A 16189-nucleotide genomic window follows, 5' to 3' on the forward strand; every position below is an offset into this window, starting at 1 on the left:
TCATTGTCAACAATGACTCTAATTTCTTGAAATTCCTTTTCAACCACAATGGATTCTTCATAGTTCTTAGCCAGATTTTCTTTCACAGTTCCCTTAACGAACTACGTGATGCTCGTCGGTAAGGCAGAAGTGTAGTAGTCAATGGTGATGGAGTTAGGATGTTTTGTATGCATAGGAAATTTGTTCAATATGTGATTGAACCTTTGATTAAAATATTTAAATTTTTCTTTCTACTCCATATTCAGATTACCCAGCTCTTTTAATAACATGGCTAGGGTTTTTCCATCGACAAAAATTTCAAGGAACAATTTTTTAACCCCCTTCCAATTTTGGATTGAATTTGGAGGAAGATTGTGGTACCATAGAGCTACTCTACCATCTAAGGTACAAGGAAAAAGTATATGTGCAAAATCATTGTAACTTACCTCGAGCATTTGTAGGTGTAAGTAGAATTTGTTGAAATGGTCTTCCAATTTAACTGCTTTTTCAGGGTCTTACTTCGTTAACATCTTTTCCAGGTGCCTCAGAATCCTGTGTAAAACATCTGGTAGAGCAAGTGGGCCTTGAGACATCCAATCTAGGTCTTGGTCTACCTTTTCTTTGTTTCTGTGCTCCTCCACTTCTTCACAACCTAAGGGATGTTCCTCCTCCTCTCTATAATTGCGTAACCCATGGAAATTATCATATGAGAGTACAACGGCATCTCCATCACCTCTGTTAAAAGATGGAGGTTGCTCTATTTTCTCTGTGTTTTCTGTAGTCTCTGCTAACCCTTCAAGGGTTACAAGAACCAAATATTCGACTTTGGAGACCACTATCCCAATAAGAGTGGTTTCCTTCTTCTTTGGGAAATAAGGAAGATTATGTACTCAAAGGATAAATCCAATAGCCTTTTCAAAGCGATGGGTTATAGGTCAGATGGCACGGATATGTTTGTAAGAGATTTCACAATTTTTTCGAAGATCGAGTTGAGAAGATCCACCAACTTCAGGAATATGAGTAGGGGAGGTACCAGAAATATGTTTTCCTTGACATGAAGAAGTAGGATGAGGGTGGGTGGAGCTATCATCCATAAAATTATGGTTTCCCTCCTTCTATTGCCAGAAATGTTGACACTATTAGACCTGCCAACATTCAAAGGGGTGTCCCCGATATGTGGTCCCAATTAGACATCACACCATTTGGGATAGGAGCCCCATCTATAATACAATTTGGGTACCATTTTCTTAAAGGTTTTCCTTGGATCTAAGTCTTAGCAGGAGAGAATAACACATATGTTCCTTCGAAAAGCAAGTGAGTGTGCCCGGTGAGTGTTTGATTGTAGGTCTATCGAGGTTCTTTTACTCTGGAGGGGAAAAGAAAGTGAGCCTCTAAGAGAGAGGTAGTGGTACCACTCTAGTAGTGACACACACAAAAAGGAGAGAGTCATCTAACATCCAGTGAAATAGTCCACAAAGATGGCATGACCATTGCAACCATTACAACACATTCTCAATATGATAGGCACTAAAATAACCTAAATAGTTTAACTATTTTAGTATAGTTGAAAACAAACATGAATCATAAACATTGATAGTACAATCTTACAAATATTCATAATCCAGGCATGAAGAACGTGTTGGCCATCAGGATTCATATATTAAGTAAATTTCCTAGGACACTTGTATACAACGAACACCACTAGCTTCAATAGTGGAGAATTAGAGCCACTACTTGCTCCCCAAAAGAACTAGCTTTTCTCTATGATTCCTTATGGGAGGAGCCAAGGTGAAAATTCCCTTGCTTGTACAATGAGGGTGTATATATAACCAATGGGTTGATCCTTCACCTCCCTTGTGACTCTTTGACTACCCTCATGACTGTTTGACTTCCCTATGACTTTTCAACTTTTACATGACTCTTCATATTTTGTACATGTCCTTTGGACTTCCACTTTACAATACATTTTCGAATAAGAATTTACATAATCCACAAAATGATGTGGCATATGATGACTCATGACATGACATGACATGACACTAATGACATGGACTTCATGATGACATGGCAATGTCAAGTCATTCTTGTTGCTTCTTGTTATATGCCTTCTTGAGAATGATATCTTTTCCACCTCCATATGGCTTAGAGATGAGGAGTCTTCAGTGTTATCAAGTCTTGATTTGTGGGCGCAAACTGATGTCACTTTTCTTTCTTCTGGTCATTCAACTTGTATCTTTAATTATTGAGGTGTCTTCTAGCATTTTCTCCTTCTCGATATCATTCTTCATCATCCTTTCATGGTATGATAGAGTACCTGCATTTTCAATTCACTCATGACAAGATGGCAAGAGTCTGATAAACCCCAAGTCTAATATGTTGCATGATGATCCACTGACTAAGCCAAAACTAGGTGGTAGGCTAAGGGAGAGGCTCAATGGCAGTGCAATTACACATCTCAAGGAGTCAAGGGTCAAGTATGAACCTTGAGACTGCACAATGTGCAGTTCAAGTTGGACTGGACTTGAATATTTTGTAGTTGGGGAGCTCAAGGAGCCATGCTAAGGGCTTGGTGACTGAAGTTTCCCACTACACAGTGTTGGAAGGATAGGGAGGTCAGGTGATTATGCAATTACACAATTTAGGAGATCAGTAGCTAGGCTTGAGGACTAATACTATGCAATGCACATTTTAGGCCTCAATGGAAGGAAGGATTGCATAGTTTTGGAACTGAGGGGTCGAGCTTAAGCACTGAGACTCTATAATGCACAATTATGGGAGGTAGGAATTGCACTTTGTGTAGTGCCAAGAGGTAGGGCTTCTACTTGAGGGCTAATACTACACAATGCACAATTCAAAAAGGTTGGGTGAGGCTAGGTTGCCTAGTTGGGAAGTTTTCTAGATTTGACTAAGTGTGGGATCTATGAAGCTGATGTGAATAGTAACAAGACTTGACTGTGATCACACACTTAGAACACTTGATAACACAACATAGATCACCCAGAACACATGAACAACATACTTCCCTCAGTGCGACAACTTTGCGATGACTTACGCCAAGTGCGACACCAAAGATACACTTTGCGATGACTGTGACGACACTTGTGTGACAGTGCTTGAAACTTTGGAAATGAGTGTGACACATGTTTACATGGTAAGACCAACTCATTTACACAAATATTACCCCTCAAAACCACCAAAAATATCTTTTTTACAACGTGCGACACTTGACATGTGAAAAGACGACACTTTGATTTTCTTGCAAACGGGACCAAAACACTTAGAGAAAACACATGAAATAAGTCTTAATGCTTGCGAAGACAATATGAAAGGTAAAATTAGGCTCTGAATTTCGGTGTATGCCAAAATTTTGGAGGGTGTTGAAGCAACGACAACTCCCTCCTAAATTTATCCTAACAACATTTGCAAAAACTTGATTTTCATCTCTCATACATTTTGTCAGACACTACATGTAAACTTTTCTTCAAATACTTTTTATATAACCAATTAAGTATTTTTTTATTGTAGAAATTTTTTCAAATATTTTGTATGAAACAAAATAAGAAACACTGTTATTATTCCAAATGTAACATGTTAACAAAAATATATGACTCAATCATGCAACTTTTGATTTCTATCTTTGAGGTATTTTATCAAGTAGTTTGTATGCGAATAGTAATAAAACACCTTTAACACATTTCTTCAAACACTTTTCATGAAAATAGGCATAAATCAGCTACAATAATACAATCATACAATAATGTTAACATACAACAATACTATCCCCATGCACAAACAACATTTTCATTGGGGCATTTCATCAAACAGTTTGTATGCAATGAATCATTAAGCCATTTAGGAATTTTTTTCAAACACTTTACATGTGAGCCAATATAGTAACTTCCTTAGGGAATATATCCTAAGTTATAGCAATCCAAGTTCCAAAAAGTCAACCAGATGATTAGCTGGAATTCCCCTCATTGTGCCCCATGTTTCAACCTCTTGAACCTTCCAGATAAAAAGTTATAGTAGAGGCTAACATGACCTATTTGATGTATGACTTTAGGAGAATCTAGGAAGATCAACTTCCTTTGATCATATATCCTAAAATATTGCTAACAAAGATCTAAAATTTCAACCAGATTATCAGTGGGATTTCCCTTCACTATGGTCCAATTTTTAGCTTTTGGAACCTCCTAGAAGAAAAGTTATAGCAAAAATGCCAACATGTCATATTTAAAGATTCATTTAGGAAGCCCAATTTCCTCTGATCATATTTCCTAAAAAAAATTGACCCAAGATCTAAAAATTGGATCAAAGATTTAGTGGAATTTCCCTTCACTATTTTCCAAGTTTTATCTTTTGGAACCTTTCAGAAGAAAAGTTATAGCGTAAATTCCAAAATGACCTATTTAAAAAATAATTGAGGAAGCCTGTCTTCCTCAACCAGTGTTGCTTCAAAATTTAAAGCATATGAAACTCTACAGCAAAATAGTATAACAACTACAAGCATGTTAAATTTTATGAAGGGAAAATGCACACACATATGAAATTTTTGAAAAGAGAAATTAAATAATCATAAATGGTACTAAACCATCTATTCCAGAAATATCATTAACATAGAAATAAATATTTATCTATTATAGCTAGAAAAGACTAGAAATTGAAATAAGGTGAGCCACATTCCACCACACCATAGGCTCAGATATGCTATACTTTTTGTGATAGGTAACCACCCTTGTTCTAGATCTTGATGCCTTGATGGGAACTTAACTTGGGTATTTCACACACTTAGATTCAAACAAGATTTTAATACCATAAGTGAAGGTCATTCTCCCTCACACACATACACAGGAAAACTCAATGATCATCCTTTCCATCTTCGACCAAGATCACATTAACAAAAATACCATACAAGTATGCATGACACAAGGATGTCCTTATCTAATATTTATAGTCCCTTAGTGATCTGGATTTAAACAGCAATGCAACAAATTACATAGATAACCATAAACACAGAGATGCAGTGGAAATAGTACTTCATTTCATTAATGTAAAAAACTGAAATATGCTTACAAACAGGAATGGAAATAAACCAGCTAGGGCGATGGTAGCTTATCTCTGAGAAGAGATGTGGTGGATACATGCCTCTGAACTGCCTTACAATGAGGCTCAAGGGCCTTTTTATTATTTAGAAATAAGAGAAAACCCTAAACAACCAAAATCCTAACCTGAGGAGATGTAACACCAAGAGTTTTTGGGCCCCGTTGGGGTGAGTTGGACAGCCAACTTCCCGGGGGCACGACTTGGTCATATTATCTCCGTTTGACACACATGATAGCTTGTTGGAAAGATATCTCCGAGGACTACGATGGAAAACATGATTTTAGACAAAAATTTGCTGGCAGTAGATTTCCAAAAAAATGTCTTTTAGGGCCTCAAATCGGCTCCGAAAGTTTAGGACCTGAAAAACTGCTAAAAATAGTAAACTGTGCTACAATTAAGGAGACTGAAAAACTGAAAGAAGCAATGGTGGGGGTCCAAGTGTGTTGGACACCTAATCCTCAATGGGTTAGTGTGGAAGCTGAATGGAAAAAAGGAGTCCAAGAGACCTTGGGATGTGAAACCCAACGGTCACAACAATGTACTATAAATGTATATCAGTTGTTAATAAAAATTGTGTTGTCATGTTTTATCTTTCCTATTTGTTGTTGCCCATGTGTGTTTAACATGGTATCAGAGCTGGTTCGTTCATAACCTTCTCAATATTGTGTAAGCCACTTGTTTTTGTGGCCTGTGTAAACCAACGCTTCTATGTCTTAATGAAGCTTGTGGGTTTGTGATCATTTGTTAGGATAAATTCATATTGCTCATTGAGATTGAAGTCTGAGATCTTTTCCTCTGTAACTTTTCTGGCATTATGTGTCATTTACTGTTGTGCAATCATTCTCCTTTGTAACATATAGCTCGGCATTCAAATGCTACCTCTTTTGAAATGTATACCTCGACTTTGATGATCCGGACATCTAGCCTAAATTATCACCATCTGTACCTCGCTTATGCCTCTACCGGTTCACTCTACTATTCTTAGCCGTCAGTTATGACATTTAGAACTAATCGTTCTCTCTGAACGGGTCAGAAATGGTTCACAACTCGGAAACATCCTCTCTACATTCATATAACTGTCGGTTCTGCGATTCTGAGTGTAACACACATTCCAGCTATCTGAAAATAGAGGCCTGGGTATTTTTAAAACCTGTCAACTCTGCAGAACCTGCTTGCCATTAATTTCTCTGTTGATCCTGTCAGTTATAGACATAACATTTTTCACTGGCCTGTTCCCTTCTGCTACGCTGCTCCTGTAGCTACTCCACCTGCATACAAAACACTGGTATGTCATATGCATTCCTATTCCTAAGTTGTCCTGACCTGAGCACTGTCCTGACATGGTATCAACGCCTCTGTCCTCTGAAATATCTCTCGAATGTTTTGAATGTTACTCCCTCTTGGTGCGCAGGACTGACCCAACTGCGTTTTTGGTATAGTAACGCTGCGTTGCTCTGATCCGAGAATCCTGTAAAGTCTTTCCTTTCATGTCAAATAATTCTCTGCGTTTTGTGGACCAGAAGAACGCCTCTGTCCAGAGCGGAAGGCAGACAAACATTTTTCGGTGTATTGGTATTGCGTTTGATAGCAATTCGTGTTGCGTTTGATTGCAATTGGTATCGTTTCTCAGCTGGCGAAATTCTGCTGATAAGAGCTCGAAATTTCATCAGATGATAAAGGAATGCTTAAGATTGTCGAGTTTGTTTTAGATTTCCGCTGAAGAATAGAGTTCAGTGGACGGCACAAGCTTCAACTTTGAGCTTTTCCTCTTAATTATGGAGTAATGATTAAGCGAGGTCCGAGGTCTGGAGAAAATTGATTTAAAGATTGCAGAGCGAGCTCAAATATGGAGTCGTGATTAAGTTTTGAGTTCGTATCAAGCGAATCCTTTGAATGGTAAGTGAGTTGGGAAATCGTGCTTGGATCATGGCGTAATCGACATACTCTCTGGTGATTGATTTGGTTTGGTTACCAGCGCAGTTTTTAAATTATTGTTCAGTTAATGGTGTGTGAGCCCAGGTCTCCACGGAACAACTACAGTGAGACTGTTCCATGGACTTCGTTCCTTCTGTCAGCGCTTCTTTTGTGACTTCAGTTTTTTCATTCTTGGCTTACCTGTTTTTGTTTTTCTGAGAACGATATTTTTTACCTGGAGATTTTCATATGATCTACGTGGAGATGTGCTACTGTTATATGGTTTTGAAGGCAGCCATATGTATTTTTTTAACGCAGTCACATGTATTTTGCTGAAGGCAGTCATAGCGGCGATTCACATTCTCATTCAACAAAACCCCTCCTCTTGTTGCCATCATCGTGTTAATCACATAGACCTGCAACCGCGGAGATGAAACCTACGAAAGTGAAGTTAATGTTAGAAAAGATGTTGCTTCGGTGTTTACTAGTTCTAAGATTTTCGGTGGAGAGTATTAGCGTATGGAGTGATTAGAGCGAAGAACACAGTGTTTGCAACAGAGTTTTCCATTCACTGCTTAGTTCTGGCTTCAAAGGCTTCGGCGGTACTGCTATGCATTGACTATATTCAGATGTTGATGGCGTTTGGTCAGTCCCTTTATTTAATTGCCGAAATCCATTAATATCATGCACGTTGAAGTTTTTGTTGGTCGATGGAATGGTGTCTGATGAATGCATATGTACACTGATTTTTTGAAAAGCCTGGTGTAGAATTTGCAGTCTTAAAAAAATGCGTTGAAGCTCCAATAAACACTTCTGAAATTCTGCGTGGAGGTCATTGAATAGATTTGAAGGGCTGCTCTATTTTGAAATCCATGAGTTGGTTGATGATTAAATGACATACAGTGAAGTTGATACATTCTTCTTTTCAATATATGCTCTTTGATGTCTTATGCTGGTTTTCGTTGAGTCTTTGATAAGTCGTTGAATGATGCGTTCATATGGTGAATTGAATGCTGTTTAGTGCATTGTTGGAGGCATATATTTTGCATGTGCGTTGGAATAGTAAGTGCGCCCATATGAGATATGTTCCTCTGAAGGATATTGTTTATTTTTATATATGTGGTATATATTGTATACACTTGAGTTAATTAATTTTCAAGGCCGATACATGTTTTATGGTGAGCATAAAAAAAATGGCTAGTATCTTCTGTGTTGTTTCCAATGAGTAAATTACTCCCAGTGACTGATGTAATGTGCTCAGCGGTGATTTAATTTAATGGAGAAATCATTGAATATATCATATTGCTGATTAAGAAGTTTCTGGAGGCATTATACTCTCACTGTGCATCTCAATTTGGATTAAAACTCAATAAATATATTTACAGCTGTCTAGACAAAGAGGAGCCTATTTCAAGAGGTTGAGTTGGTTGTAGCTTATCCAAAGAGGAAAAGTTGGTTTCAAAGCATCTTCAAATCAAGTGGTATTAGTTTGTGTTCGAGTTTTCCTTTGTGGGCAGATTTTATCACTGTCAAAGAGTCAAATCTCCTTAATAATTGGTTGCATATACATCTGAAGCAGGGTCGAGTATTCTCTAATCTCTTGGAGGTTTTCCTGAAACTGTGCATAGTTGGAAGGCTCTTGAAAGGTCATGGCAAAATGTTATGGTATATATGACCAGCACTGTACAGTTTGCTAAGTATTTGGACATGTAAGGAGGTCTATCGTTGTTGTTTCAGCATGCTAGAGACTCATTCCCATGCCTATGACCTAAGTAAGTGTTGGAGAAACATTCTAGGTTTGAAATTCCTTGCTGGAATTTACTCTCATTGCTTCTCTTCATTGCTAGAAAGTGGCAAGATCAGAGAATAATAATTTGTACCCCAGTCAAAGCATATGAGTATTCAAGTCCTGCCCATGACATGGTGTTATAATTATTGAAGTTTTGATAGTCATCATTTCTGATTTGAAAGCGAAGGAGTACTTGAAGGATCCAAGCAAGTTTGCAGTTGTTGTTGCCCCAGTTGTGGTATTAAAACTCATTATAGTCTCTGTCTACATATATATGCATTGATTCCTTGATTCATTTGCTGCACATTTACAAAGGATTTTTTTGTGTCTTTGTAATGTGAGTGGGTGTTAATTTTAGTCATTGGGTCATTGGGTCATAGTTGTTATCAGTTTTTTAAAAAGGTGTAATTTTGACAATGGAAAATATGGCTCGAGTTACTGAAATATTAGAGTTCTTAAAAACTCTGATACATTCCTCTAATCATGATACATTAAAAGTCCACAAAGTTTCTCTCACATACATTCAGGTTTGTCTACAAAATGCACAAGAGAAAATTGATTTTTTGCAGCTTGAATCACAGCTACAGCAAGAAGAGCTACATCAAATAGACATCATTCTGAACCTTTTTCTGTTCAGAACGTTGAGACTGCAACCCATCAGCAGCTTGTCAATAATGTTATAGTTCATTCAGATTTACTACCCAATAAAGCAACAGTTGTACATGCAGATGCAGAAACTCAGTCTGCACTTCCCAAGCCCGTCATCAGACCTTGGGAACAGCTTGTCCACAACAATCACAGAACTGGTCTTGGATATGACAAGGACATGTCCTTTCATATTCCAGACTACTCAAATCCCATTCAGTTTCAGAGTGTTGGATTCATTCATGACAGTTCACTTTCTCCTCATGATAGTTCAGCTTCAGCTGTTCCAGACTCTGCCCCTCTTCCACAGCAACAACAACAACAACAACAACAACAAATTGTGAAATGCCAACACTGTGACCGAGTTGGCCATTTAAAAGATCATTGTTTTGATCTTCATCCATGTAAGCATTGTCATAAAACCACTCATTCTTCACACAGATGCTTCAGAAATAAACATCCTGCAAGAACAAAGATTCATCTTGTATGGATCGCTTCTTGGCAATGGGCATCAACAGCCAAGAAGATATTCCAAACACATGTCAGAACTTGTTCCAGATTATTGAACAATCTTGCAGTTCCATCATCTCACCTTGTATTTGACAGGGGGGGAAATGATGGTCATCTACAAGCTTCAAAGTCACATCAAGCGAGCCTGAGCCACAACCTGCCACACCAGTTTCAGAGTTGTAGCCAGAAACAAATATGCCCGTGAACATGCCTTCAGTTGGCAATCTGGGACACTTCCTCTAGCAGAATACTTCAGCTTCTTGCCAATTTCAGAAGAATTCCAGGAAAAAAATTGAGAACACTTCCTCTAGCAGAAGACTCCAGCTTCTTGCCAGTTTTGGAAGAGTTCCAGGAATTGCATTAAGCATTCAAGAGTTGTTGGTCATCCTTAAACCATCACAGGTTGAGACTTCCCTTTTCAGGTTGAAGTTCTCCTTTTATGCAAGGTGAGACCTCCCTTTCATGGTTGAAGGTTTCCCTCTTTAAAACAATAGGAGCACTTCCTCTAGCAGAAGACTTCAGTTTCTTGCCAGTTTTGGAAGAGTTCTGGGAACTGCACTAAGCATTCCAATGTTGGTGGTCATCCTTAAACCACTGCCCTTTATACCAACATTTCAGAGAGCACATTCAGCGTAGTGCTGCCATGCATTTTTGCACATTTTGTATTATAGTTCTCTTCTTGGACTTATACATAACCCTTTGGATTAAGGGGGGAATGTTGGACACCTAATCATCATTGGGTTAGTGTGGAAGCTGAATGGACAAAAGGAGTCCAAGAGACCTTGGGATGTGAAACCAAATGGTCACAACAATGTACTATAAATGTATATCAATTGTTAATAAAAATTGTACTGTCATGTTTTATCTTTCCTATTTGTTGTTGCCCATGTGTGTTTAACAAAGTGGAATTGGTAGGTGGCCACCAATATCCATCTAGATCATTCCTAACCCCCTTAGGAAGCAATGGTCCCATTGCGTTGAGTTCCTCCATGAGATGAGGGAACTTCTGCTGAACTTGGTCCCTGGTGAGCCACTTTCCCTGGTGAAGGAGTTGGCCTACTTTGACAACTCGATACAGTTGGATATTCTGCTGGCGAGTGTGCTTGATCTGTGTGTCTATGATCCGATCAGTTGTAGCTTGTTCCATTCTATCTGGATTTAACTATGTGGGTGTGAGTTGTTCTGCAATGTCGGATGTGTCTAGTAATGGTGGAAAGTATTGCCGAAGGTAGTCCACACTACAAGAAAAAAGGTTATTAGTGAGGGTCATGCCTATGACGGACCTTTAAGGCTCGTCACCAATGTCGCATATGGTGACGGTATTTAAAAAAGTGTTGTTGTAAGTGTATATAGTGATGGTACTTTAAGGTTTGTCACCAAAGCCATTTTCAATGACACTTTTGGTGAGGGTCGTTAAAGGCCAGTCACTAATTCTCTCTTTGGTGACACTTTTGGTGAGGGTTGTTAAAGGCGCATCACTAATTCTCTCTTTGGTGACACTTCTAGTGACGATATTTTATTGACCCTTGCCAATGCTCTTTTTGGTTACTTTTGGTGACGGTCAAAAAATGTTCGTCATCATTGATCATTCCAATGATTTTTTCATGATGCTTCATGCTCATGACGGACCTTTAAGGTTCATCACCAATGTCGCATATGGTGACAGTCTTTAAAAAAACGTTGTTGTAAGTGTATATAATGATGGCCCTTTAAGGTTTGTCACCAAAGCCATTTTCAATGACACTTTTGGGGAGGGTCGTTAAAGGCCTGTCACTAATTCTTTGTTTGGTGACACTTTTGGTGAGGGTCGTTAAAGGCCCATCACTAATTCTCTCTTTGGTGACACTTCTAGTGACGTTCTTTTATTGAACCTCGCCAATGCTCTTTTTGGTTACTTTTGGTGACAGTAAAAAAATGTTTGTCATCATTAATCATTCCAATGTGTCTTTGATGACGCTATGTACCTGTTAATATATATTTTTTCAAAAGATAACAATTTAAGAACATTGTTGTGGAGTCTTTTTCATTATTTGTCCAAGGTCATAGTGGTTATATTCATTCAATTTGTTAAGAAGTAATTAGTGTGTATTCCCTCAAGTCATAAGAATATAGTTTTCCTATGAGTCAACACATGAATCATCTCTATTAGGTTTATTATCTAGCAAATTTCCTTTAAATAAAGTTCCACTAGTGTGTGTAGGAACTATATTATTTAATACATAATCAAGCTCTGTCAATTCTATTAATGAGAGAGACCTAGCACTCCTCAACACTCATGTCACACCTTAACATGCTTTGGAACAATACACTAACATTCCTTGCAACACCTCACATGTCCTCGAACATCTTTGTACCTAGAACATCTTGCCATGAGTAGGACGCCCAAGCACATGTTGGCATGCCCTAGCATAGCATAGCACTCCCCTATCATGTGTTGGCATGCCATGTAGTCCCTAGCATGCCCTAGAACACCTTGGCATAATATTGCATTGACAAACATTATCACTTGGCACACATTGGCACTTGGCATGTATTGGAACATATTATTAGTGTGCCTAGCATGCCCCTTTTGAAAAATATAAAGTCCCGACTTATTAACCCTCTTATGTGTTCATCTCCCTACATTTTAGCTTGGTTATTCCTTTTGTTGCCTTGAAACTCCTTGACGCATATTGGCATACTCTGGCACCCTGCACATCCTAGCATGTCTTAGCACCTGGCATGCCTTGGCACTATATGGCACATGTTAGCACACCCCGGAACTACCTAGCACACTCTAGCACTTCTTGACATGCCCTGATTTTCCCTGGCATGCCTTACCCATGCTTAGCATACCTTGTCACTCCCTCCTTGGCATGACAACTAGCACTCATTGACACTCCCCGACACACCCTCATATTCATTCACTTCCATGCATTTTGACCTAGTGCTCCCTTGTGTTTTCCTAGTACTCCCTAACACTCCTCAACATGCATTGGCACTCTATAGCACACCTTAGCACTCTTTGATATGCTCTTCCACTTCATAGCATGCATCACACTCCCTGACGCACATTAGCACTTGGCACATGTTGGCACTTGGCAAGTCTTAGCATGTTTGGCATGCGTTGAGATGACTTGGTATGCTTTGGCATGGTTTAATATTAAAGTTATTTGAGATCAATTATTGGAAACTAGATGAGAAGAAACAGAGGAATATTTGGCACTTAGAATGCATTGACACTTGGCACTTGGAAACTATTGGCACCTAGTGTTGGTGTGCCTAGCATGCCCCTCATGGAAAAGGTAAATTGATGACTTATTAACCCTACTATGTGCTCATTTCCTTGTATTTTAACTTCCTCCCTTTTGTTGCCTTGACAGTCCCTGGCATGCATTGTCACACCCTTGTATATCTTGGCATGCCTTAGCACTTGGCACATCTTAGCTTGTTTGACATGTCTTCGTACTATCAGGCACATGTTAGCATGCCCTAGCATTCCCTAACACACCTTGGTAATCATGACCTCACAACTAGCATTACATTTTTCCATGACTTGGGAACGTTACATTCACTAGAACACCTTGGCACTCCCTAGTTGTCATGGCCTCTGTTATCCTCCACAATGTCCCAGGTTGATGAGGAGATCGACGGAGGTAACCACAAACCAAGCTTTTAGTTTGGTAGCTAGCCCTACCAAACTAGAGAGGGCTCTCTCTATGAAATCACAGGAAAGAGATGATTGGAATGTAAAGGATTTTAGGCTAGATAGCTAGGCTCAGGTGGATTTTGGAAAATTTAGGGTTTTGTTACTGGATAAGGGAGAAAAACCAGGTAGCTAGGTCAAAGGATCAAAGGGTTACATCAGAAAAGATATAAAGGAGCAAGGTAGCATTACTTTTGTGATGGATCTTAGGGTTTTTCAGTGTAGTGTAGTGTTTAGAAGAAGCAAAAGGTCTTAATGAGCATGAAACATGAATTCATTAAGCAAGAAAGAAAGTAACACATAATGATTTTTCCATCAAAACAAAGCTTTATGCAAAGAATTATGTTTATAATCTGTAAGGAAAACCATTGAAGAATTGATGAATGGAAAGATAAGATTAATATCTTTCATATAAATCTATAATAGATAAAAAACAACATCACAAACTTACTGCACATGAATTCCTAGATAATAGCTGCAAACTGTGTCCTTTGATTTCCAGAAAATGTCCAAGTACAAGCTACAATAGTTCTCTCCTCTGAAATCCAACCCGTTCTATCACTGAGAAACTGATACATAAAGAAAAAAAAACATCTCCCCACTCTCAGGGGTCAAATCCATGACTCTAGGAACTATTCCATGAGTTGTTCTAACCAAACCCTAATGTCTAGGGAAGTTAAAAACAACTTCTACAATTAACTTTGACTCCAACCTCTCTCATAAATGAGGTCAAATTTACATAAAAATAGCTTACAAAGACTAACCACCCATTATTTACATTTAATTTTACCCCTCACATTCATCTACTTCACCCTTTTTACTTTTACCAAAGTCAAACTAGGAATTACAAAAAATTACATAGTGAAAATTTTACAAAAATCTCAGAAATTTCCAGGTGTGTAGCGAGCTATTGGAGGCCATTTTTGAGTGCCTTTCTGAAGTCCAAATCTAGATCTAAAGCCTTTTCTGGAAATATGGGAGAGTGTAGATGTCTTTAGAGTATTTTTCACTCAAAAGGACCCATTTTTTGGCTGAGATATGGCCATTCTCCCAAGGTGTCCCCAGGTGCGCAACGAAATGGAAAAAGAGGGGCAAAAAGGTGATTTTTGGCCTCATTTTTGAAAATTTCTCAAAAACTGAGCCCCAAACTAGGAAAGTGGGAAAATTGGTTTTGAGAGGGGGTCATAATATTTCAAAAAATGCTAATTTTCCATCATTTGGATCCCTGAGGAAGAAGCGCAGCGTGAGCTCGCTGCGCTCCTAGACAAAAAATTGCCAAAAAATTTCAAGTCTGCACCAAAACACAATTTTTTCTCCAAATCCTCCCAAAATTTGTCTAGAGATGCCTAATGAGGTATGTTATGCAATCATGGATGCATCAAAAAACAAATCTAACTTACCCTTCTCCTCTTGGCTGATTAGGGTTTCCTTGAGTTTTTCCTTCAACTGCTTGATTTTGACCTTGGCAACCTGATTCCTTGTGTAATAATGGATGGCCATTTTCTTTTGCAACTTGTTATCCCCATTGGCCTTGTCAAGTAGATTCTCAAGGTGGAAATTGACTTTGTCAAGCCAAAAATCCTTGTCCTCATTTATTTCCATGGCAATCTTATCTTCAAAGGTCAATTCTTCCATTGGTGGCTTTTGTTCTCTTTCCCTCTGAAGTGCCTTCCTAAGACCCATTTTCCTTGGTCTCTTCCTTGCCACATGTCCTTAATGCTTCTCAGTGTCCTCATGGTCCACCACTTCCTTTCCTTTCATCTCTTGTTTCTTGGCTTTGAATTTCTCTTTCTCCATGACTAGTTGTTTTGCCTTAAGTTGATTGTTTTCTTGCTCAAGGAATGAAATGATGAATTTTGCCCTTTCAAAATTGTCCTTGAGCTCCATGATCTGAGAATCCTTCTCTTTGATGAATTGTTGTATGGTTTTATGCTAATCATGTGCCTCCAAATCAACTAGGTCAAATTCATTGTCAATGGGCTCCTCATCATGCAAAGAAGCCTCATGATGTGATGGTGATCCTTGTTCTGTTGATGTAGTAGGCTTGGCCCCTTCCTCAATTTGAGGAGAAAACACAAGCCTTTTGCCTCTATGATATGTCTTGGTCACCTCAGGCCTAAGTGCCTTGGAAACCTCATCATTTTTTCTTGATGACCCCACCTCCATGGGATGTACTAACATGGTTTGGTGTTGGCTTGGTGAAGTGGTTATATGCGTTTTCAAGGCTGCCTCAATGAAGGTGTCCCATTCCGCATTCTGCTCTGTCAACTGATGGAGTGCTATAACCTTTATTGGGATATGGTGAAAGAGGTTGGGATAATGCACTTTTCCTTTCAATTTCACCCTTTCAGACATTTTGGTTAGGCTCCTATACAAGTAGTTGGACAAATTTAGAGACTTGGTAGCTATAAAGTGCATGAGCAGTCTTATGTGGTATTAATATAGCCTAGAAAATCTGCCCTCACATGTGAAGAAATTCATGAAAACCTTCATCAATGGTGCATATCTCTCCAACAAGTATTTGAATGGGAAAACATGTGAGTGAGCTCTTTTGTATTGTGATT

Source organism: Pinus tabuliformis, chromosome 2_2 (genome assembly GCF_031772625.1).
Source record: "Pinus tabuliformis cultivar Carrire ecotype Pingquan chromosome 2_2, CPIR1, whole genome shotgun sequence".
Taxonomy (NCBI): domain Eukaryota; kingdom Viridiplantae; phylum Streptophyta; class Pinopsida; order Pinales; family Pinaceae; genus Pinus; species Pinus tabuliformis.